We start from the raw sequence: 25,863 nt of genomic DNA, 5'->3' as shown, positions 1-25,863 counted from the left end.
GAGAGGGTAATCAAATTAGTAGTCAACAAAAATTCACGACAATGAGATTAGCAACCTCGAGAAGGAAGGTGGGCAACAGGGTCAACTGGGGGTAGCCAAGGTTGTGAAGGGTACTCAAGATGGGCCTATATATTAGTAGGAGGTGAGAAGCACAACATGAACAGGGTGTCAAAACCTCAACGGGGCCAATAAGAGGTAGCTAAGTCCATGAATATGCATACATGGATGGGGAGTGGTGTTGCCAAGGGCACAAGGCATCAAAGGGAGTGTTGAAGGAAATGGTTGGCAATAGAGGAGGCCAAGCACTAGATGGCATCAATAGTTGAGCAAGGACAACGTTTTGTTGGACAACACAGAATTGACGGCACAAAGGAGCGCAATTTGTTGCCAAAAATGATGCATGGGGCAAGCAAAGCGGGGCTCATGGAGTGACGAAAGATCAACAACCCACAACCCCAACTGTGTGTGTGTGTGTGTGTGTGTGTGTGAGAGAGAGAGAGAGAGAGAGAGAGAGAGAGAGAGAATCCTTGCCAAACAAAGGGAAAACCATTGACAAGAAGAGCATAAGAGCGGGTGGAGCTGCCAACATGTCATATTTGGCCTCCGAGGATGATAATAAAATCTCTCTCTCTCTCTCTCTCTCTCTCTCTCTCATGTGATGACATTGAAGACAGCTTGCCCTAGTATGTTGCACATGCATGTGGAGAAAAGCATAATTGGAAGAGGATCTCTTTTTAAGTATAACAATCCATATTTTCTTCATGGACATGGTCTAACCCATCATCCCTCCAGGAATTTACAAGATCGTGGGTTTTCAGAGGCAAATGCACCTCCAAGCGTACATCACAACGTACACAAACACTTAAGCCTCAACACCAATGCAACTACCAATCAAACAACATCTTTTACATGAGAAGCAATGAGGGTTATGTCTACAAACAACAAACATATCTCATTTTGATGCAAAATGATCTGAATCAAGATGCCACTCATTTTGTTCCAGTCCAATGAACAATAGATTCTCCTTCTCATTGCTCATAATTGCACTAGAGAGCCCAACGCCATTCACAAAGCCCATTGCTATTCTTGGGTAAGGGCCAGAAGTAGAAGAAATTCCCATACACATGCTCTGGGACATAGCCATTCTCATCATCGTACAAGAGGATGAGGCCGTGCCACTCGGAGACACGATATCCAAAAGTCAGGTCATTGAGGAAAGTGACACAGATATGGTGGTCACCAACGGCAACAGAGCGGCTAGAAGTGGGCTTCAAGGTTTGCAAGTCGCCTGCAGTGATGATCTGCACAACTCTTTCCTCCAAGAGGATCTCTTCATGGGCTAGCCTGCCACACCCAAGCATGTCCTAAGGAAGTTCTGTGTCAATACCGCTGATGGTGGCCAAGGGATTAAGCTCATGCAAGCGAGTCTAATGCTATTGAGCCCATTCTCTAGTGTGAAGGGCGCTCGAGGGTCCGTAGAACCTAGAAACCCCAGAGGACAAGCCCTTCTCATGTGAGCTTCTCCAGTTGTGTCGAGCTGGGGATAGTCCTCGACATGTCTTGTACAAGCTCTTTAGAGATCAATTTTTTGAATTAAAGAATTTTACAGATATAAAACACTTTTATTTTCATGTGAATGACTTCAACAAATATGATATATAGCGAGAGCAATCCCTAACGAAGGTGAGCATAGAAGAAGCATAAAATACAACTTGCAACTTAAATCTAATTGTAATAGGCATTAAAACTAATAGAAGTAAATTTTGAGGTGGGTATGTCCTTTAATGCACATCCAAGAAAAATGTGCAAAATGGTGGAATCAATTGTAAGATTCCTTTAATTTTAGAATGAAAGAGAGGCAAGGTTGCCAAAAGGTTTTACATTTCAAAGATCACCAAACAAGATCTCCTCCTATAGTTTCTATTTGATGCTTGAATTATCTTTTGGCACACTCAGTCAATATGTTGAGGTTTATGGGGGATAATCATGGGTTCCATGCGTGGTTAAGGGACATTTAATGAGAGAGTAGATGTAATGGAATTGGAATATGAACATTGAGAATAGCGAAATTCAGAGAACTGTAGTGAGCATTTCCTTTAAGGGATTCTTAAAGAGCATAACAAGAGTAATTGATTGAAGATAGCAACATTAAACCTAATTAGCTTGGCATGAACAATACTTGTAAGAGAGAGAGAGAGAGAGAGAGAGAGAGAGAGAGAGAGAGAGAGAGAGAGAGAGAGAGAGAGAGAGAGAGAAATTTGACAACAGTTGAGGACCGGATTTACTTGGAGCCGGTCCCACCTCCAAAAGGCTTTTGTCTTATAGATTCTCCCATGTAGAGAGACTTGGTACAATACATGATTGATGTTTTTTGAGACCTCATTGGTGCAATGAAGATGGAAAGCTTCATGCACAAAGATTATGCCCTTAACTATCTTACCAAAGCATTAACTTATCCCATGCCTCAGTCCCAAGACCTCAAACACCTTCTAAGGTGGAGAGAGCTGGCACGGGGAATGAGGGTAGGGAAGAGGAAGAAGAAGTAACATACGAGAAAGAAGTAGTGTCCCCTCATACCATTACTCATAGAGCTTAGCATACCATAGTAGCATAGTAATGGAGATGAAGAAGATGGCTAGCATAGCATTGAAGCATGGCTCTTGGTTGGATTTGCATTCCATAGCCAAGAGTTGTTGGTGTAGGCTCTCAACTTCTCAAGCTTGGAGAAGGAGAGGGAGTTCTTGCATAATACACCATGAGAATGAGTGTGTGTGTGTGTGTGTGTGTGTGTGTGAGAGAGAGAGAGAGAGAGAGAGAGAGAGAGAGAGAGAGAGAGAGAGAGAGGGTATATGGTCAAGCTACCTCCCTCCTTGCTTGGGTCGACCCCGTATTCTAGCTCTAGCTTGCAAATGATTGGACCCTGGCCAATCACAAGCTTTGTGCATAACAAGCAACAAGGGTAGCATTAGGACAAGTGTCCTCCTTACCCCTTTGAGAGAGAGGACTTGAATACTGCTTGAAAAATTAATTAAATAAACTAATTTCTCATTGGACCTCTTTAGAGGTCAACCAATATGCTTTAGGCACCTTATGAGGGAAACATGGAAATCCATGGATATGCTCTTCCATGGTGAATTAGGAATTGGCAAAGTCTGGAGCAATCTAGGTTGCTTCCCTCTATCATACTTTGTCTTTTGGCATACCACACATTTTGACACATAGTCTTGTATGTCCGTCTTCACGGTAGGCCAATAGAAATACGTCTCTACTCCGCGAATAGTAGGTTGAATCCCTCGATGCCCCGCATAGGGAGGAGCATGAGATTCATACATCACATTCTCATGAAGAGAGCGAGTAACACATAGCCTATTTCCATGGAGAAGATAACCATCCTGCAAGGTGAATGGTTCTTCTTTCTTCCCCAAGGCATGGACTAAAATTACATCTTTAAAATTGGGGTCAATAGCATACTCATCTATTCATAGAAGATAGATCATTGTGAGTTGCTATGGACACCGCATTGGCTCTTGGCCATCATGATAGTGCATCAGCTACTTGATTGTGCTTTCCAGCAATGTGAGCAATATGAAAATTGAGTTGCAAAAGAAAATTTTCCCACCTCATTTGTTTGTCAGAGAGCTTGGTTTGCGTCATGGAGTACTTAAGACTTTGGTGATCCGTGCGTAGGATGAATGGAGTCCCCAAAAGATAGTTCTTCCATGTATCGAGGGCATGTAGGACAACTAGTAGCTCATTTTTGTAGATGCCCAATACTCGCTCGTCAAAATTGAGTCTTCGACTCTCATATGCTATGGCGTGCCCTTCTTGAAGCAAAACTGCTCCAAGGCAATCTCCACAAGCATCACATTGGACCTCAAATGGATTTGAGAGATCCGGTAGTGTAAGCACGGGTTGAGAGGTAAGCTTTTCTTTAATCTTTTCAAAAGCACCTTGCTCTTTAGCAGTCCATATGTACTTAACAATTTTTTTGATCAAGTCATGTAGTGGTCCTGATATTTGGAAGAATTTAGCTATGAAGCATCTATAGAATGCACACATACCAATAAAGCTTCGTCGCTCATGTAGATTCCTTGGGCTAGGCATCATTTTATTACCTCAATCTTGGTTGGATCCATACGGATACCATCTTGAGAGATAATATGATCTAAGTATTGAATCTCTTAGAGGAAAAATTCACTCTTCTTTTGGTTAATGAAAAGTTTATTCTCCCTCATAGCTTGAAAAACTACCTGAAGATGTTGCTTATGCTGCTCCAAAGATTTGGAGTAGATGATAATGTCATCATAGAACACTCCAGTAAACTTGCGGTAGGGTCTAAAGATTTTGTCCCCATCAGGCAGTTGAACGTGGCTGGACCGTTTGTCAAACCAAAAGGCATGAAAAGATATTCATAAAGACCAAACGTTGTGCGGAACGCGGTCTTTATGATATCTTCATTCACTATCCTTATTTGATGATAGCCCCTTTTAAGGTCAATTCTACTGAAGTAGGTCAAACCTTGTAGCTTATCAAACATGTATTCTACTGAAGTAGGTCAAACCTTGTAGCTTATCAAACATGTATTCTACCCGCGGTATGGGAAATCTGTTTTTGATAGTGATACAATTTAGTGCTCGATAGTCCACACACATGTGTTATGTGCCATCTTTATTTTGCACTAAAAGAATTGGTGAACACAAGGGAGAGGAGCTAGGCTCACCATCCCCTTGTTTACCAGCTCATGCACTTGCCTCATAATCTCCTCTTGTTGAGCTTGAGAAAATATATAAGGAGGTTTATTAGGCGGTGAGCTCCCACGTAGAAGCTCTATCTTATGGTCATCATCCCCTCGTTTTGGAGGTAACTCCATAGGGATGTCATCGATAAATATATCTTGGAATCTATTTAGAAAATTTGACAAGTCTAATTCTTCTTGATTCCTACCACTTTGTTTTGTTAGAACATTAGCATCATTTAGAGACTCATTAGCACGACTGGACTCATTAGTACCTATATACATGCTCTTTTCCCTATAGGTGAAGTAGATTCTACTTTTAGGGAGCTTCATGTTTGTAGCCATGCATGGTGCCCCTAGGATAGCATCCTCATGTTGGAGAGGAGAGATGAAAAAGTCTTCTTTGTCGACGTAGATTTGGACATGAATTGTTGTTGTGGTCGTTGTTGGAATTACCTTGGAAAGAACTTTGAGCATTGTTTTTCCCCTTTGCATCATTTTGATCTTTGTTTTCCATGGGCTTGGCGTTCCTTTTAGCCCCTTGTTGGAAATTGATACAAGATGCAACCATAGTGTGGTGGATGACTTTGGTGATAGAACCAGGCCGTTGGGAGTTGACATACTCGGCCATTTCTTCAAGTAATCCTACACAAAATTGTTGCTTTTGCTCGGGAAGTCTATCTTTTGAAAGACTTTAGCTTTGAGATGTATATCCCAAAACTTGTCTACATATTTGTGGATAGACTCGTTGAAAAGTAACTTCAAACTCTGCCGTTTGGTGAGCACTTTATCTTTGGGGTCGCTTGCAAGGAATGGCTTCATGATGGAAACTCGCAAATTTTTCCATGTCTTTGGAGCTTTGCCGTTGCCACAAAGGCAAGCCCACCATTGCCGAGCAGATTTTTGAAAGTGCATAGCTAGATGATGTAGCTTGGAGGATTTAGTGAAGCCCTCATCTCCAAAGGCCACATCAAATTGCTGGATGAAGGCCAATACTTTGTCAATAGCACCAAAGGTGCCATTATACATGAGAAAAGAGATATGCTTTCCTCCTTCTTGTGAGCCCTTTTCCAAACAGGATAGGATTTTCAATGTCCTCTCCTCTTGTATTCTCTAGGAGATTAGCCACTGCTTTTGTCGGTGGAAGAGGGGAGAGGTGATGAAGAAGGAGAAGAGATTTACCTCTTTCTCACCTTTTTATTCCTTTGTTTCCTCTCTTCCCTTTCAGAGTGACGAGGAGAAGGACTATAGGATGATCTTTTCCTCTTGAGAGGAATTGGGGATCGTCAAGACCGCAGTCTACGTGGAGCCACATCTTCAAAGGAATTTGGAGATTCACTTCTTTCTTGCTCATTGGATTCCTCCTCTCTTATCAGAGAGAGTCTTCTTTTGGAAGTCTCAACAAGAGGCTTCCTAAGCTCTCTCTCTTCTTGGAGAGGTAGGGAATTCCCATAAGCACGAAGTTTTTGAGTAACTTTGACTTGCAAGGTAGGGTTGCCCATAGCTTGTTGCAACCTAGTAACAAGATAGTTCACAAACATTGGGGCATCATCAATAGCACCTTCATGTGCAAAATCAAAGTTGTGAATATTTACTCTACTCTCTTTATTATTGTCATCCATGCTAACTAAACTTATGGATATGCTACTTTGTGCTTTGCGGTTGAGTATGGTTCTTGTTGAGCTTGCTAGTAGCTCAATAATGTTTAAGCCAAAGGCAAGCCCCGAGAGACTCCATTATTAAGTCTATACTTCCCAATGGTGTACCTCAAACTAAGTTGATCCTTGTCCCACTAACCCTCTTGCAATGAACAGGTCCAAACTTTCATGGAAAAATTAAGAACCTCTCATCTTAAGCAAGAAAAGAGAAACCAATAGCTCTAATACCAATGTAATGGAATTGGACTATGAACATTGAGAATAATAGAATTTAGAGAGCTGTAGTGAGCATTTCCTTTAAGAGTATTCTTAAAGAGCATAAGAAGAGTAATTGATTGAAGGTAGAAAAATGAACATTAAACCTAATTATCTTGGCATGGAAAATACGTGTAAAAGAGAGAGAGAGAGATAGAGAAATTTGACAATAGTTGAGGACCGGATTTACTTCGAGCCGGTTCCCCCTCCAAAAGGCTTTTGTATTATAGATTCTCCCATGTAGAGAGACTTGGTACAATACAAGATTGATGTTCCTTGAGACCTCGTTGGTGAAATGAATATGGAAAGCTTCATGCACCAAGATTATGCCCTTTAATATCTTACCAAAGCATTAACTTATCCCCGGCCTCAATTCCAAGACCTCAAACACCGTCGAAGGTGGAGAGAGCTAGCAGGGAATGAGGGTAGGGAAGAGGAAGGAGAAGTAACATATGAGAAATAAGTAGTGTCCTCTAAAACCATTACTCATAGAGCTTAGCATAGCATAGTAGCATAGTAATGGAGATGAAGAAGATGGCTAGCATAGCATTGAAGCATGGATTTTGGTTGGATTTGCATTCCATAGCCAAGAGTTGTTGGTGTAAGCTCTCAGCTTCTCAATCTTGGAGAAGGAGGAGTTCTTGCACAACACACCATGAGAATGAGAGTGTGTGTGAGTGTGAGAGAGAGGGTATATGGTCAAGCTACCCCCCTCCTGGCTTGAGTCGACCCCCTCTTCTAGCTCTAGCTTGCAAATGATTGGACCTCCTCAAGCCTGGCCATTCACAAGCTTTGTGCATAACAAGTAACAAGGGTAGCATTAGAACAAATGTACTCCTTACCACTTTGAGAGAGAGGACTTGAATAATGCTTGAAAAATTAATTAAATAAACTAAATTCTCATTGGAAGTTTTTAGAGGTCAACCAATAGGATTTAGGCACCTTATGAGGGCAACATGGGGAGGAGCTTGACGTGTGTCCTTGTTGCCTCTTTGGACTTGGCTTGCCTTGAGTGAGTGTGTGTGTGTGTGTGTGTTTCTCTCTCTTGCCCCTACTTGTAGGGCTCGCCCCCCCTTGTGTAGAGATCCATGTTGACTTTGGAACACCTCACCCCTTAAGCACCTTAGTTATGAAGCCCCTCAAGCACCTTAGTCAGAAAGCATGACAAGAACCTCAAGCTTGGGCCAGGTTTCCACCTCAATCTTAGCCCTAGCTTGCCTAAGGTCCTAGGTCTAAGGAATTTTAACATTAACCTTTGGAGGTATTTAATGAAGCTAACCGTAAGGTCTTTCAAGCTCCATTAGCTAGCATTGCACTTTGACAGACCATGTCCCATTTGGACCCATTAACTTTGGTCCCATGCTGAAATAGATCCATAAGCACATGTCTATATTCTAACTCTTGTTCCCGTTTAATCTCCCACATTAAATGATCAATTTAATATGAGAAAATAATTTGGGTTAGTTAGATATTAGATTTTATGGCAGTAGACACAAGCTAAAAATGCACTAGAGTACCTGCTTGATTAAAACTTCTTTGAAAGTGAGCACACTAGGTGATCTACGCTACTTTGAAAGTGAATACATTGGGTCCTCTTTATATAGAGAAGAGGTTGCCTTTATGGCTTACCTACTCATTGTCTTGGCTACTTATGACTCGAGGGAGTAAATGGTGGAGTTGACAACTTCTTGTAGGTGGATTAATCTTGTAGGCTATGTGTGGATGTGAGTCCCCTTGACTTCTGTATCAGTGGTAAAGTCTCTTGGATGATAACCAAACAATTTAAGAATATACCTCATGGGCATGGCCACTAAAGGGAGTTCACACTACTAGGGAATAAGGCAAAGCTTATACCATCAGATCCTGTAGACTCATGAGTTCTACAAGTACTACCTCTTCTTAAACTAACACGTGAAACTCACCCTTTGACTAGTATCTTTCACTATTAATGCTCTTATACAGTGTAGGCGTTTGAAGGGTAGACCCAAAGATACAAGAACAACATGCCTTATAAGCAAACTTGGTGTATTGTTGATCTTGTGTTTAAATTTTGGTTGATCCTTTATTAATAGCTCCTTCAATTTGTGTTGATTCCTTTATGGTTGATGCATTGCATGCCTTTGATGCTTTCATTGATGGACTTGGCCTTGATTTTGTAGCTCTCTAGGGATGATAAGAGCTCCCCCTTGTAGTTTACTATCCTACCACTAACACTTTCATTGTGTGAGGATTAGTAGCAGAAGTGTATTCTCTAATCACCACTGGTGTAGCATCAAGATATGGTAGATGGAGCCTTAGATTAACCATGGTGTTAAAGTTAGGAGAAGATTGATTAGGATTAGGTTTAGGCTATGCCAAGAGAAAGAGCATTAGGGTAGAGTATAAACACAATGAACTAGACTCAAAGTACGATTGTTTCATCAGAGAGAAGCCTCTTAAAAAGGCTTAGTCCATTGGCTAATGCCATTGCATCCTCTTGCTATTGTTCCAACTTGTCTTCTATTCAATCTAGTAGACTAGGTGCTTTTCCTATATGCTCATACTTGACAATTTGGGCCTAACCCTAACAAATGCCCCCTTAAGCCAAACTTGGGGATATTTTTACAGTGATTGATATAATGCTCATGGATTATGGGGGTAATGTGCTCTTGGGATACTATCGATATATCTAGGCATGGAAAACATCAATTCATCATGGTGGTTCTACATAGATTCATCACCATGGTTCATAGGGTGTTTTAAATCTCCTATGCTAGGTTCACAAGGTAGTTCCTTTTGTGGAATACAAACTAGTGTGTACATCATTCCTTCATGGTAGCCATTGTTGTTGAGTTGGTGCAGTGGTTGTATTTGTTGTCATTGATCTTCATTGTTGTCAATTCTTCATACTCATGATGATGAGTAGTCCTTGTTGAAACTTCATTGGGTAGATCTTTGTCAAAAATCTTCTTTGGATGATGCCGGATTGTGCCGTCCTTGTCTTCATAGCATGTTGATAGATTTTCATGTTTGTTGATGAGGATACAATCATCATGGACAGTGGTGAAAAACATGCATACATTTTTGAATGTGGTGATCATGTGTGTGCTTATTTGAATGGGTGGTCTTACAAGCCTATTGACGGCAGTGTGTAAACATGTGCTTGAGTGAGAGCGTGTACAAGTGCCTTCATGCACATATCTTTCATACATATCATGTGCCAATTCAAAATGGTGCACAATTTGGACATACACTGCTTTGGTTTAGAAGAAATGGTATGCACAGTAAGGGACGCTAAAATTTAATCAATATACAAAGAGGTGACTTTTTTTCTCCTACTTGTAGGAAAGTTGTCTCAAAGTTTGTAAATTGTGCCAAAATACAGCAATCTTGAACCCTACTAAATGACAAGTTGTAGCCTTCAGACAAGAGGACTTTTGAAGTCGAGTGGTATGCAAAAGAGGGCTTAAAGCAAAAGAGGACTTTTGGCCTTGAATTGCCTGTGGGAATTGAGGGTTATTACATAGATAGTTGGCGTTTAACCTTGTAATAGCTTAGAGAAGATGAAGAGTCACGTGAGGTAAAAAGTATACAACCTGGCACAACAAATGTGCAAGCAATTTCAACAAATGAAATTTGACAATGATGAGCTAGCAAGCTTTGGTTGGAAGTGATGATGAGTGGGTTGATAATCAGCTGTCATCGGAAAGGGCGCTTTTAAGAAACCAGAAAAAGGGATGTTGCACTTAATGATGAGGAAGATTACACTCAACAAATCACAACGAGGGCAAACAAGGTGGGGCTAATGATGATAGGTTACATCAGGAGGCCTGTTGAAGGGTAGCAGTGAGCACAAGGCCACTAGGTTGCTCTGGTGAGGCAGGTGCAGGAAAGCCCAATAACGAGCAATAGCAAAATCTTGCAGTTGATTATGAGCATGTAGCCAAGGCAAGGAGGAGCAGCTTGAGCATGGCAGACAGATACTCAGGCAGTGGGAAGAAACAAGCTGCATGAGTTGTAGGCCATTAATGAGGTACAATAGCTGAGGGGCATGGGCAGTGGGTGGTGATGACAAGGCTTTGCTCAGGGTAGTCAAGGATTAGTAGGTTGGGATGTGTCCACTTGCCTTTTAATCTTTCATAGAGCATTTGATTTCACCAAATTTTGAGTTTCTTCCACACATACCAATTGACAAATTTAACTTTAGCCAAAAAAAGGCAAAATTCTTTTTGTCTTGTAGAGAGAAATGACTCCTACACTTGCATACACACACGAAGCAAAAACACGCACAAAACAACATAAAGTGGGCAATGGTATTGAGTGGCCTTTTGATCTTAGAATGCAAAGGTTAGGAGCTTGCCAAAAAGATATCGACGAGCATTCTCTCTAAACACAAGTGGTGCAAGAAAATGATATATAGGGAGGAGGTAATTGAAGAAGCAAAACGTGCAAAAACAACACTAAAATGCAAATGAAAATAGTCCTAAATAATGATGCTCAATCTAAGAGATTATTAGAGAGTAAATGCATCTAATCACATGCTTATTGATGAGGGTAGTGGCTCAATGGGCTAACACCATCAGCATGTTCCACAATCATTGGCCGATTACGAAGTAGATTAGGAAACGCTAATCATGCTAAAGCTCTAATACCAAATTGTGAGGACCAGTAGCAAAAGCAATCACCAATGGTGTAGCATCAAACTATGGTGGATGGAACTTTAGCTTATCCATAGTGTTAAGGTTAGGATTAGAGTGATAAAGATTAGAATTAGGCTATGCCAAGAGCAAGAGCATTAGGGTAGCGTATAGACATGATGAATTAAAGTTAAAGTGCAATTGTTTCATTAGAGAGAAGCCTCTCAAATAGGCTTAGTGCTTTATACCCATTGCTTAATGCGAATGCATCCTCTTGGTATAGGTCTAGCTCATCTTCTATCCAATCTAGTAGGCTAGGGGATTTTCCCATATGCTCATACTCGACAAGTTGGGCTTAACCCTAACACATTGGGGTGTGGTGTATAATCCATTACATGGTTGGGATTGAAAACAAAAATTTGTCTAAGTTGTGCCCACATTGCTGACTTGGAAGGAAAGTCCCTCAATTAGTCTTAGTGAAGTGATTAGAAAAAAACCTAATTAATTGTATTCTTGGGTAAATTATGATAACGTTTTTGCAAGGTTAAATGAGCGTTAGGGATTTTGTGCGCTCAATAGACGATTAAACGTGATTTTAACGATAATGAAAGTTACAAATGGAACTTGGAAATTGAGTGAGAAATGAAATGAGAATGGTACCCCAATGTTTTCAACAAATAGCCTCTATTAGAGTGGATTAAAGAGCGATGTAGCACCTTTTAAAAGATCTAATGATCTTGAAACTTGGATCAGAGTGAATAGTGTTTCCTTGAATGTGACCTTGAGCCATAGCTATAACCAAATGAAGTGCTATCTAGAAATCTACAAGCAACCAAAATTGTGGTGAAGTTGAACTTGAGTCTCCGACACAAAATCTCTAAGGCCATTTATCTTGGCTGATGTTCAATCACTTACTCCTTTGGCCTAGGGAGATTCCCTAATTGTGATTGAGTGAGTTACATCACTCTCTAGTCTCCTCACTAGGCCCAAATTCTCCCCTGACTAGACTAATGGGTCAAATGAGTCGTTTTTCATCAGGGAGATCAATCTAGAATTTTCAACACTACACTTCGACCCCATACAAGTCAACATTCAAGAAAGAAATTTTAATGTGTACATCGCATCCAAAATAAACTACCAATTCACGAATGAAGCCAACAGTAGTCATAAGACAAGTGGGAGAAAAAGTTTTTTTATGTTAGAAGTTAAGCTAACACATGCAACTGAAAGCAAGACCACATACAACCAAAGTGAGGAGATTCACAACTATAATCATTATTTTTACTACGGTTGTTGTATATGTGAGACATTATTGAGTAGATTGGGGATGATGGCTTCCATATTGTAAAGTAATTGCCCAGGGTTTTATTAGCCATATTGGCTAGAGGAACAAGTTTTGACCAATGGCAAAGCATAAAGGTAAACTTTTGTAAATTGAACTTAAGTTTTTGGATAATGAAAGTGAGCACTCTATCATTTTGAGTACTTTATCTAAACTCTTGTTTCTCAAGCTCATATCTCCCTCATGTGAAGTGCTATTGCAAATCTAGAACAGTGGCATTGTCATCACATGTGAAAGCTCTTCAATTCAACATAATTCTCTTGCAATTTTTTTGGTTCTTTTGGGACCATCTTCTTGCTATTTTGTCTCATGTTTCTTGATTTATTTATGCATTCCTTTGGAATTTCAAGCATAGGAGAGGACAGAGCTCCCTTAGACAAGCTATTGAGTGTATTAGACATCAAAATCGACCTGGTAAAAACATGCCATTAAAATAAGCGTGATTTTTTTGAGCGCTAGATTGAAAATTTGTTAGCATAAAAAGGTTCCATTTGGTCTTGTCTACCATCCTAGAAAGTTTGGTTATGTTTGAAGCACTTTAGCTTAGTGAAACACACGTGTGCTTACAACTGGAAGATTAGCTTTTGGTGAATGACATTCACTAGTTGGACTTAGGGCTACAAGGATGCATACACAATGTAGAGAAGATCAAGAAGCTCAAGACACACAACTTAGTGTGTATCTCTTAGTGCACAAATAGAAAGATAAGTTATCCCTAGAGTGATGGACATATATACAATACACGGGGTGAAAAGCCTCCTAATGAGGGGAAAAGTGCCTCGATGGTCTTAATTGTATTCACACACATCACTACCACATATATGGTAACAAATACCCCCTAGGAGTGATGTGGTGAATGAGAGCTAGCACTTAGTGTATAGGTATGTGCCATGCCTTAAGGTAATGATCAATCCACAAAGAGAAGCAAGCTCAAAGCTTTACCAAAAGCTTAAAACGTCTCATGTGGCAATGCCTTTGTGAATAAGTATGCGATGTTGTCCTATTTGATTAACGCATAAGTCAAGTTGATCTCTCTTGCTCAGAGTATCTTCCTTACATAGTGATAATGCACCTCAATGTGATTTGTGTGAGCATGAAAAACTCGGTTCATTGCAACTACCAATGAGCCCTGACTAATAGTGTAGACGATGTAGGCAGTGTCAAACACCCAAATCAATCATAAGACATATGAGCTTTGGCTGTCACTGTAGATGATCTCTAATTGTGATGATGTAAACCAATTTTAGCCATAAGACATTTGAGCCATACACACTCAACCGTAGCTATAAAGACTACCCTATACTCAACTTTACAACTGGAAGTGGCTAGAGTAGGTTGCTTCTTGCTCAACCATGATATGCATGAAGTATTGAGCATGAAACAAAACCACTTGTGGAAACTCATTTGTCATAGAAACCACCCAAATTTGAGTCTAAAAGATCATGCAAATCTAGTGTCAGTGATCCCCCTTGGGTTGAAACATCCCAAGATGTAAATCTCCACTCAAGTAGCGAAAGATCCCTTTAACAACTTGCTAATGTTTAGACCATGCACTATGCATAAATTTGCCGACCTATGAGACTACAAACTGAATATCCAACCTCAAACATAAATAAGGCATCCAACATCAATTTTTGATAAAAAGTGACATCAGCAAGATCCCTAGCATTATGAAAACTCAATTTCAAAAATGTTTTTGTTGTAGCATCAATAGGTTTGCAATCCTCAAGTCCAAGCTTACATAGTCATGCCTCTATGTATCTTGCTTGACACAAAGCAATATCTCCATCACACTACTTAAACCCTTAATTTAACAATGTGTGTCTCATTCGGACCAATAATCAGCAAACCGTCTACAAACAAAACAACGATGAGATATAAATTATCCTCATGTTTGACATACAAAGTGCTTTCACTTGGACCAATGTTCAACCAAATGAGTGCTTAAACTTTCTCATACCATAAAGTCTATGTTTTATTCATTATAAGTGCATCAAATTTTTATTGCATTGTAGCTATCCATTTTTTTGAATTTTGTGCTTCATCAAAAGAAAGAGGCTGCTCTTCATTACATAAACCAAATACAACCAAAGAATAACAATGTGACGTGCATATGATGCATGGCAAGAACCTGAACGAGTATGCCTAGACATAGGTGCATCAAATTTATTGTCATGCAAAGTATGCACCAGCCACTTTGGCATACCCCTAGCATGTTCATTTCTTAGTCCTTCCACATCAAAAACAGTATGTACATCTGTTAGGGGTATGCCATTCGTCATATTCCTAGCATGTTCATTCTCAGTCCTTTCCAATACACTGTTTACATCAGCATCAGTAATAGGTTGATCGCTAACATTAAAAAAAACCACCATATATTGTACATTTGTCTCATTGAAACTTACATTCAAGTTTCCACCATTAAAGAGAGTCAATAAAGTGTCATAAATTTCATGTGAGCTTACATACTATCTTTGGCACATGATAAAAAAGGCTAAATAGAATCTTCCACAAATACAACATCTTGTGAAACCAAGGTTTTGTTTGTAGACAATGTAGAGTATAGCTTTGCTTTCAAGATTGTAACCAACAAAAATGCAATTGATAGCCTTATCATCAATTTTTGGCACTACTTCTATGGAATCATATCATAATATAAACAACCAAAGACACTCATGTTATCAATAGATGGCTTCTTGACATGCCATGCTTCATAAGGAGTCGTAGACTGCAACGCTTTTTGGTAGGACACCTGTTAAATACATAAATACCACACGTAATAGCTCAAGTCAAAATGAAAGTGGTAAAGCTTGAGTCTTGACCACACATTGTGCCATTTTCGTAAGCAACATATTTTTTCTTTAAACAATACAATTTTGTTGCAGTGTATACGGAATTGTACATTGGTGTTTGGTCCCACGACTAGCCAGAAATGCATTAAATTCATGAGGCATACACTCCCCCCTCAATCTAAACTGAGGGTGCCCATAGTACATTTAGAGGCATTTTTAGTCATAACCAAGAATTGCTTGAAACACATGAATACTTTTGACTCAACTTTAAGCAAATACACAAATGCATGCATGGAATAATCATCAATGAAACTCATGACGTACAAGTCATTACACATGGATGGAGTTTGCATAGGCCCACAAACATCATTATGCACAGATCTAAGTGTTGAAAAATGAATATATGACCATATCCTAATTTCCTTCACCATATTAGTTGCCACATCATGTGCTTGTGTTTTTTTAAGAATTCTAATGTAATTATGTCACAATATTCATAAGAGAATAACGATTTTTGATCTTGTCGTAGTTCTTGTTGTTGACAATAATTTACGACTTAGGGTCCTTTGTGTGTGTGTGTGTGTTTTTTTTTTCCGGATGCTATTTTTAAACTATTACTTATACACAAAAGAACATATCAATTCAAAAGACAACTGGATTTAAGCAAATGACAAAGATTAGCACAAAACTAACTCAGTCTTTGATTCATTTTTGTACATCATAGTGAGAATGGGGCATCATTCTAGTGATTTATAGAAAAGATAGTCAAGAACAAATGATATTAAAGTGACAAAAGCCAAGTTTGGTAGTGATGGACCGCAGCAAAGCCAAAAAGACCCTAAGTAAAGATAGAGTCTTCACCTGCATTCATATAAACAAGACAATAGATTCATTAGCCTTGAATACATATATCAGGTGTCACTGAACCTATAAGTTGTTATCCATGTCCTACTTAAAACCTTTTTAACTTATACCTACCATTCATGTAGTGTTAAATATCAGCAAGTATCCTTTCTAAGCACTGTAAGCCATAGATGAACGTATCCATTCTCAAATCAATTGATATGAAGCTATCACTATTTTGTATCAGAAGGCCAATACCCCTTCAGATTTAAGTGTAAAGTGTTTCACTTTTAATTCCTTTTAGTTTGATTTAATTTGTGATCTGAAGATCATCACTCCTTCGAACCCAAATGAGATCATAGGTTATAATTAAGGTTAGTAGTAACCCCATTTTTAAAATAAATTTTTATATATTTATTTAAATAGATTAAGTTCATTAACCTACCTTTGGAATCATTAGGAGCATAGGTGTTGACAATAGTGAGCATGTTGTTATAAATCTTAATAGACACCGCAAGAGCCCTCCCAGATGGGTGTTGATAGACTAGTCTTGGCTCCATATCCCCGTGAACTCCTGTCATCACTTCACTAAAACCATCAGAAGCAGTGTAGTAGAAGAAAAACAATTTATCAAGTGATTACTTTCTCGAAACTGATGCATCAAGGTGGTGTTTCTGTAGAGACCAGCAGTTAATATCTTTTCTCCTCTTCATGCGCTGCCACAACTTTCCTTGTTTTTCTTTCGTTCTTATGGCCTTCAGATTCCAGGATTGCATTTGAAGTGTGGAATTCATGGGAAAAGGGGAATGAATTCCTCGACATTCGACGCCTATTTTGTCCTTACCACATTGGTCCTTGCAGAACCAAACGGCTCTTCAGGATCCATAAACTTCTTTCGTGTAGCACTTCAAAGGGATTGCAGAGAGGGATGCCAAACGTCCCTCCTTTTAGTGGAGCGGGGGTGGATGGGTGATTTTCCCTTTCAATGTACTAGCTGCTCCTGGTGTCATGGATTCCCTTGCTACTACCTTCACCCTCTTGACCCTCTTCAGCCCTGGGACTTGCATAGCCGACGTGGCTGTTAGAATTGTAGGTGGGGAGGAAGGAAAGATAAAAACCTTTTCATTGCTTGGGTATTTAGGGATTTTCTGTGTGACGCTATGCTTTTCCACAGTCTTCTCCTGCATGTTCGTATCTTCTTTGTCGCAAATCATAGCTTCTTTTTCCTCGCCTACCCTTTTTTCTTCATTAAGCTTCATCTGATTCTCACTCCCTTCCATAGATGTTTCCCTAATAGGGACTTGACTATCGTCTCTTGTAATGGAATCTTGCGCTTTGGACAGTCCTTGCAAGGGGCCCGAATTTGTTACATTCAAAGAAAGCCCCAAAGATGGCTTCGAAGCTGAGAGGGATTGTTATGAGTCCATCTCCCCCATTAATCACCATGCTCTTTGGTGGAGATCTAGACACATTCTAACTTGTAGACATTCTAAGGTGATGCCCACATGGAGGGGGGATAATCATTATGGATTACCCCTCCCTCCCTCCCTCCACTAACTGCACCTCAAAAGGGTGCGATTAGAAATGGAGAAGTTATTCCCTCCCTTTTTCGAGAGTGTGTGAGTCTACCTTGTCAAATCATGTCTTGTCAATCACGTGGAAAGGGAGGCCACATGCAGAGGGGGTAACTATTATGGGTTACCCCCACCCCCCAAAAAAACTGAGCTATCTACTGATTACGTTCCTCATCGAATTCCTTTACAATCACACATTTAAAGGCGGTTTTCCCTCACTTTGATTGGCATGCTCTTCTTTGACGAAAGTGATGGAATGAGAGAGAGAGAGAGAGAGAGAGAGAGACAGAGAGAGAGAGAGAGAGAGAGAGAGGAGAGAGAGATGGTTAGACTTAAGTTTTCAAGGTGAGAACGCTCTCATGTCAGGCTTGAAAAACGAGCAACATGCAAATCAAGGATTTGTTAAATCCCAAAAGCACATAACTAGGTGAAGCAAAGCAATTGCACCTCTTTGGAGTGCAATGAGCCATAACACCACCACCCAACCCCCCCACCCACCCCCCCTTCAAATTACTGATCATTGGTATTTTTGCATGTCTGAGCAAAGCTAGGCTTGTAATCTTTGTGAAATATAGATTACCCCACTCCATGTGGAGGGTACCTAGAGGGCCCCCACACGAGAGGGAGTCAGCTATAGTAGAGAAAACCTCAATTACTCCCTAGAGCCACCAAGGTACTTGACTTACCCCCTCCCCTCCCTCTGAAAAGTGGACACAACCACACCTTGGATTGTTTTGACAATAAAAAATTTTGAGAGGGAGAAAGTGTATGTGTGTATGTAGAGTTTTTCACTCAAACAAAAAGAAGGAAAGACAAGGACGTTCAAAAAGCTGCAAGCCAAATCTTGTGGTTAAAGAATTAAAATTGGAAAGAAAAGACAAGGGCTTAAAGTTCTAGAAAAAAAAATTAGTTTATTCATTTTCTTCCATGCTTTGGGGTTGAGGGAAATGAAAGCTACACAAGGGGAAGAGAGAGAGTCCACTACATGGAGTTGGAAAATCTAGAACAAGGTCACATTTACTATGCACTTTTAGATACTCTCAAAAAGATTCATAAATTCTTACATAAGTGGAATGAGCGAGGAGCCAACAGTCAACTGCACGTCTTTGAGGTGCAGTTGCTCTACCCCCCTTCCCAAATAACAATTACCTCACTCTTCAAGTGAGATTCCTTGATCTAACAAATTACCCCCTCTCGTGTGGGGGGTGGGGGGGGGGGGACCCCAACTACCTAATATCAAACAAAGGAAGGGTCATGTCGTTAGGGAATTCTTAGTAATGATCGCTTGCACTTTGAGTAATGTGCAATCAACCTGTAAGTGAAAAGGCAACTTTAGTTCTCTCAATGGAGGAACATGAATACATATTCACTGGAGTGCTCAATCACTACATAGAGCTTTACAAACATGGTTATTTTTGCTTTCTTCTTTAATGATCAATCTTCATGATTTTCCTACTTGTGACAAGGTGAATGCCTCTTTTCAGACAATGCATTCTTTGTAGTGCGTTTTTCACTTTTAAGAGTCAAGGTGCCACAGACAAGGATGGTGAGAAGAGAGGAAGTTCAATCTTGAGCTATGGCTCTTGAGTTTAAGCAAGGGATAGTGCAAACAAAAGCTTGAGAAGACCAACCTAATGGGAAGTGGGTCCGATGGTGCACAACAGAGATTTTCCACAAGCAATTTTTATTTAAGTATCAAGGTTGTGTATCAAAAGCATCATCACACTCAAAAAAAGCAGTTCTTTTGTGGTGTTTTAGCTTTCATGTGCCCTCCATACATCTCTTCTCTTTTAGATAATGGCAACAAAATATTGAGGGGATATGCTATTTGACACTATTCACAAATACACGTGCATGAAGGGGAAGAAAGAGAGAAGAGCCCCCACGTTGCACACCCCCCTTGTCACTAAAGCCCACAAGGTCTTTAATGAAGATCCCATCCTGGAATCGACGACGACGAACTTCATGGACGGGATGTGAGGTAAACTCAGCCGTTCGATTTTAAAGGGGCTTGCCCAAGTTTACTTTTTCTGTCTTAGTTTACTTTTGCGCAGACAAGTTCACTTTATAGTTTTTTGTTTGGGCATTGGGAGCACCAAAAGGGCCACGCCCGCGTGGTTAGGCCATTGCATTGCCACAGCTTGGGTATCGAGTTCAGATCCATGGGGCCGTGTGATTGCTTGATTTTTGCTTGTCGTCCATCTCCGTCAAGATTCACGCACATAGTTTGTTGTCGTCAATCCCATGATGGGGTCTTCATTAAAGACCCTGTGGGCTTTAGTGTTGTGGACAACCCCCCCCTCCCCAGTGTTAGGAAAAAACCGGGGTCTAGTGTATTTTAACCGGCTGAAATTATAAAATCCCGGTTAGTTTTTGAGGTTGCCTTTAAGAAAACCGGCAAATTTACACAAGTTTTAATGTAATTACCGGCAAAAGCTTCAAATTTTGACCTAAAAATCGGGAGAATTTCAAGTTTCCCCTTATTTTGTTCGGTTAGGAAAAATGTATTTTTCTAGCCCTGCCCCTCCCCCTTTGGTGTGGACATGACTGGGCTTGTCAAATCAAGGTCATTTCCATCTAATCTTTTGAGTTACCCACCCTCGTGACTAAGTGACACACAACATTCAATAAGGGGGGTTGATGGGATCAACAGCTCGGAAGTCCAAGGCGGGATCTCGAGGTAGGCTGAACTCGACATCACAAAAATCGAGACAAAAGCGAATTTGGGTAGCACAAAAAATTGGACCCCCATTGGCCGGTTTGGGGTCACATGGGCTAACCAACTTACCTGCACACACATGTTGTAGCCATGCCCATTTTTATGATCTTTTATTCTAAGAAAATATGCACTGTCCGAGTTTAGGAGGTTCAATTTGTGGCCGGATTTAGTTTTTATGTGACGGATATGGTTACGATTGCATAGAATTTTGAGTGCCGACTTGTAGATGGTGGATCCTCACCACCTCTAGTTAAATTTGTGTGTTACTTAGTCCTAAGGGTTACCCACCTTAGCCATGACTCAAAAATAGAATGCTGGCAGAACTTCTAATTGATGCTATACGTTAGTTAGCAATTATGTTTGAATTGAGAGTCGAGACACGGTCAAACTAGCCTATCTTTACCAAATGTAAGCTTATACTATTTACTACTACTGGTCGTACTTACTACTATCTTGGTATGAAGCTTTCAATCAAACCTCTCTATTACTTCCTCTCTATTACTTACTCGCTCCACTTTTGTTTTTCATTCGATAGGATCTCTCCAAGATCCTTTAGCATCTCCAATTAACATATCCATGCACGTCACCACTTAAAACCAATATTAATGAGTAGCACTTGAACTCATCACCTACATAGTATTAAACTCAACTTAAACCACTAGGCTATGTGCTTAAGTTGGTCCTTGAGCTCCCTTTTAGCCATAAAAAAAGGATTTAAACACCCCCCCCCCCCCCCCCCCCCCCCCCTTTCCCTCTTTTTTCCCCCACCCTTCCCTTTTCCTTTCTTTCCCCTCCCCAAACTAATGAATGCGTCATTTGTGAAAAAATCGTTTTTGCTGCCTATTAGGTCGTTTTTACGACCCATTAATTAATTAGACTCAAAGATTTCGTCTCCAACTTTCGTCAAAACATATCTGCGTACGTTCCCGCGTGCACAAACGTCCTATCCTCCTGTCCACCTGCGATGCCCCTTCATCCTTTGGCTTGACGATTGCACAGATCTGCTTCGCTTGCCTTTGCACCTCCACTGTGCATAGAGCGCCCAGTCTTCTCCTGTACCTGCTCCCCCATTTGAGGCCCTCATTTTCGGATAATGACAACGCTTCCCTACGCTCAACGTGGACCCCTCTCTCGCCTCCCATTGCTGCGTAGTTCTGCTCTATGTCAGGAGGGCTGCAAGCCACGAAGAGAGCAATTTTCGTCCGACCTGCACGAGAAGTGCCCGATTGTGCTTGCAGTAACAAGACAAATAGAGAGAGAGATTGATTTCCTGTTGTGCCCTCCTGTGCAAGCTTGGTTCCCCACTTTCCTCATTGCAAGAAGCCTTCACCTTCGCGCTCCAGCCTCCGTCATGACGGCTGTTCATTCCACTCCGCTTGTGTCTCCACGTGCCAACCCACTCACCACCTCTGGTCATGAGATTTTATCCCGCACAGCTATTTTACGAATTTCTGAAAATTTGAGGGGCATTTTGGGAATTTCCACAAATTAGAGGGGTATTTCGGCAATCTTCCCAAAAACAAGGGCACACCTCAAGTTCTCTCGGTTTCTAGGTGAAATTTCGAAGCTTTTTTCGGTAATCACACTAAATTTTTTGAAAATATTTCGGCTTCCTTCAAGGCAAGCTCAAAATCTAACCGCCATATCGGGACTTCGTCTGCTTAAAATACACCGGAATTGGTTTTTTTCTAACACTACCTTTGTCTTCATTTGCCCTCGGGCAAAAAAAAATCGCTCTAGCACACGCGTCAAGACCCTCTCCCTGTCTTCTCGACGTTCCATGCACACTAGCCATACGACGCACCCCCCCAACCCTTTTCCACTTACTTTAGCTTTCATCCTATTTTTCACAAAAGCATTTCGAAAGATTCCTATAAAAAGAAATGAAAACAACGTTTTGGGGACCTACTCTTGCTACCTACATGCACGCATAGGCACACTATCAAAGAAATCAAGTTTCTTTATAGATACTCCCCCCCCCCCCCCCCCCCCCCCCCCCCCCCCCCCCCCCCGGCAACTCCCTCCACCCTCACCACTGTGTCGCATCGGCAGACTGTCAACACTAACTATTTTCCTGCTATTACTCCCCCTCCGCAAACCTAAACAAGGCCTGCATGTCCTCTTCCTTCCTAGAAACCTGGTGTGGTGCCAGTGCCAACCCTACTCCTCTTGTTTCCCCAAGCTCCCGCACCCATGTTTGACTGCGTGTATATATATATATATATATATATATATATATATATATATATATATATATATATATATATATATATATATATATATATATAGATAGAGAGAGAGAGAGAGAGAGAGAGAGAGAGAGAGCTCAAAGCCTTTGAAATCCTCAGTGCCATGCCCACAATTTTTAGCCAATGTTTCCTCTCACTTGAATACCAAGCATCTCCAAGAGATTCCTCCACACCCAAATTAACCACCCATACTTTTCGTTAAAAGCCACATTAATTTCCTCAAGATGTTTCTTTTTTTAATTTGCTAAGGTTAAGGCTAAGGTTAACGTTGTGAATCACGTAACTCAACGACTACTGATCTGCCTCATGCACGTCGGAGAGACACATCAAGGGCAATGTTGGAATTAGGGTTGCAGAGAAACACACACAGCTTGGAGAAGACGAAGGAAGCTCAAGGCACACAATAGAGAGTGTGTAACTTAGTGTGCAATGGAAAGATAGATAGCCCTAGAGTGATGGGCGTATATACAATGCACGGGGGAAAAAACCTCCTAAAGAGGGAAAGAATGCCCCGGAGGTCCTAGTGTGTTCACACACATCACTACCACATGTATATGGTAACAAATCCCCCCTGGAGTGATGCGGTGAACGAGAGCTAGCACATGAGTAAAGGAAGTGCCATGCCCTGAGGACAGGATCAGTCCACAAAGGGGAGTAAGCCCAACGCTTTGCGAAAAGCTTCAAGCTTCTCACGAGACAATGCCTTTGTGAAAAGATCTGCAAGGTTGTCCTGTGTTGGCACATAAGCCAAGCTGATCTCTCCTGCTGAGAGCCTCTCCTTGACATAGTGGTAATGCACCTCAATGTGCTTTGTGCGAGCATGAAAAATTGGGTTCCTCACGACTGCCAATGCGCTCTGACTGTCAGTGTAGATAGTGTTGGCAGTGTCCTGTCCAACACCCAAATCAGCCATAAGGCGTTTGAGACATACACACTCAACCGTAGCTGTGAAGACTGCCTAGTACTCAGCCTCACAACTCGAAGTGGCCACAATAGGTTGCTTCTTGCTCAACCATGATATACATGAACTGCCAAGCATGAAACAAAAACCACTTGTGGACACTTGCATGTCAAAACAACCAACCCAATCTGGGTCTGAAAAAGCATGTAAGTCTGGCGGCAATGATCCCCCCTTGGGATAAAACAAGCCAAGATGTAAAGTGCCACTAAGGTAGCGGAAAATCCTCTTGACAGCGTGCCAATGCTTAGACCCTGGGCTATGCATAAATCTGCTGACCTGTGAGACTGCAAACTGAATATCTGGCCTCGTGTTGCATACATAAATGAGGCAGCCAACAACAGTTTGGTAAAGAGTGACATCAGCAGGATCACCAGCATCATGTAGACTCAACTTCAAACCTGTTTCCATGGGAGTGGCAATAGGTTTGCAATCCTCAAGTCCAAACTTACATAGCAATGTCTCTATGTAACTTTTTTGACACAAGGCAATACCACTATCACACTGCTTAAACTGTATATACCCAAATAATGATGCAACAGCCCCAAATCTTTCATCTTGAAAGTAGCATTCAAATCAGCCTTAAATTCAGCAATATGTCTCTCATTTGGTCGAGTGATCAGCAAATCATCAACATAAAGAACGACAATGAGAAGTACATCACCCTCACGCTTTACATACAATGTGCTTTCTCTTGGACTGTTTACGAAAGCCTTGTTTGACCAAATGAGTGTCAGCTTTCTCATACCAAGCACGAGGAGATTGCTTCAACCCATAGAAAGCCTTGTTACATTTGCATACTTTGTCCTTTGTCCTTTTATGACAAAACCGTGAGGCTGCGTTACATAAACTTCCTCAAATATGTCACCATTCAAGAAAGCAGTAACAATGTCTGATTGATGTACATTCCAACCAAAATGATCTGCCAATGCACATAGAAAACGCACAGTAGTCATACGATAAGTGGGAGCAACAGTCTCTTCATAAGCTATGCCTTTTTGCTGTGCATAACCCTTTGCAACAAGTCGAGCCTTATGGCAATCAATCTCACCATCCGGCTTGCGTTTCAACTTGTAAACCAACTTCGTACTAATGGCCTTTTTGCCAGGAGGCAAATCACATAAAGTCCATGTGTCATTCTCTATAAGTGCATCATATTCTGATTCCATGGCAGCCATCCAATTTTCTGAATTCTGTGCTTTATCAAAAGACAGAGGCTCCTCAACATCATGTAAACTAGACACAGCCAAAGCATAACAATCTGATGCATAAGATGCATGGCGAGAGCCTGAACGAGTACGACTAGACAAAGGTGCATCCAATTTACTGTCACGCAAAGTGTGCACCAGCCATTTTGGCATACCTCTAGCCAAAATGGCTGGTTTGAGAGAGCTTGACGCCCACGTCAAGCCGGGGTTTTGAGAGGTGCCGATACAAAAGTTGATGCCGAGGTTTTGGGGGCGGGTATTTACAAGGGGAGGAGGGGAGTTAGATTTTGCCACCAACATGTCTAGCTACCTAGGGTGATGCTAGTTACAAGTGGGGGGGAGGCCTACTCTATGTTGTTGTCATGTAGGGTGTTGTCCTCCTCTTCAGTGGGCATGTTGTAGAAGCGTAGCACAAGGGGCCTTCCGAGTCGAAGCATGATTTCTTCAGGTACCCAAGTGCATTCCGTCATGGGGCGGTTGCGCCACTTGACATAGAAAAGTTGTCCCCGGTGCCCAAAACGCGACTTTAGGATGGCCTCCGGCTCATGTGGCGGGCCATCCTTTACATATTCGGGGAGGCTTCTACCATAGGTGTTATCTGGCACAAACCTTTTGAGCAGACTTACATGGAAGGCGTTGTGGATGTTGATGTGTGATGGGAGATCCAGCTTGTAGGTGATGTCGTTGTAGGACTTGAGCACTTTGTAGGGCCCATAGTAGCGGTGGTTGAACTTCGGGGAGAGGCCTTGAGGGAGGGTGATATTCTGGGAGCTGACGAGGACTATGTCACCTTCTTGGAAGAGTTCGGCAAGCCTTCGCTTTTGGTTGGCATACTTGGCGATGCGTACCTTGCTTTGCTCGAGACTCTTCTTTGCCCTTTGCATGCGGGTTTGCCATTGTTGAAGAAACTCTTC

The 25,863-nt window shown here is 41.2% G+C and overlaps 1 pseudogene; it reads right to left on the bottom strand.

Annotated features, from left to right (window-relative positions):
- Positions 1 to 989: 989 nt before the first annotated feature.
- LOC147453755 (uncharacterized) lies at positions 990 to 1,513 on the bottom strand (annotated as a pseudogene).
- Positions 1,514 to 25,863: the final 24,350 nt, after the last annotated feature.

The sequence above is a fragment of the Adiantum capillus-veneris genome, chromosome 7, assembly GCF_014529385.1.
Source record: "Adiantum capillus-veneris isolate H3 chromosome 7, ASM1452938v2, whole genome shotgun sequence".
Lineage (NCBI taxonomy): Eukaryota > Viridiplantae > Streptophyta > Polypodiopsida > Polypodiales > Pteridaceae > Adiantum > Adiantum capillus-veneris.
This window is presented reverse-complemented; position numbering and strand designations above follow the sequence as displayed.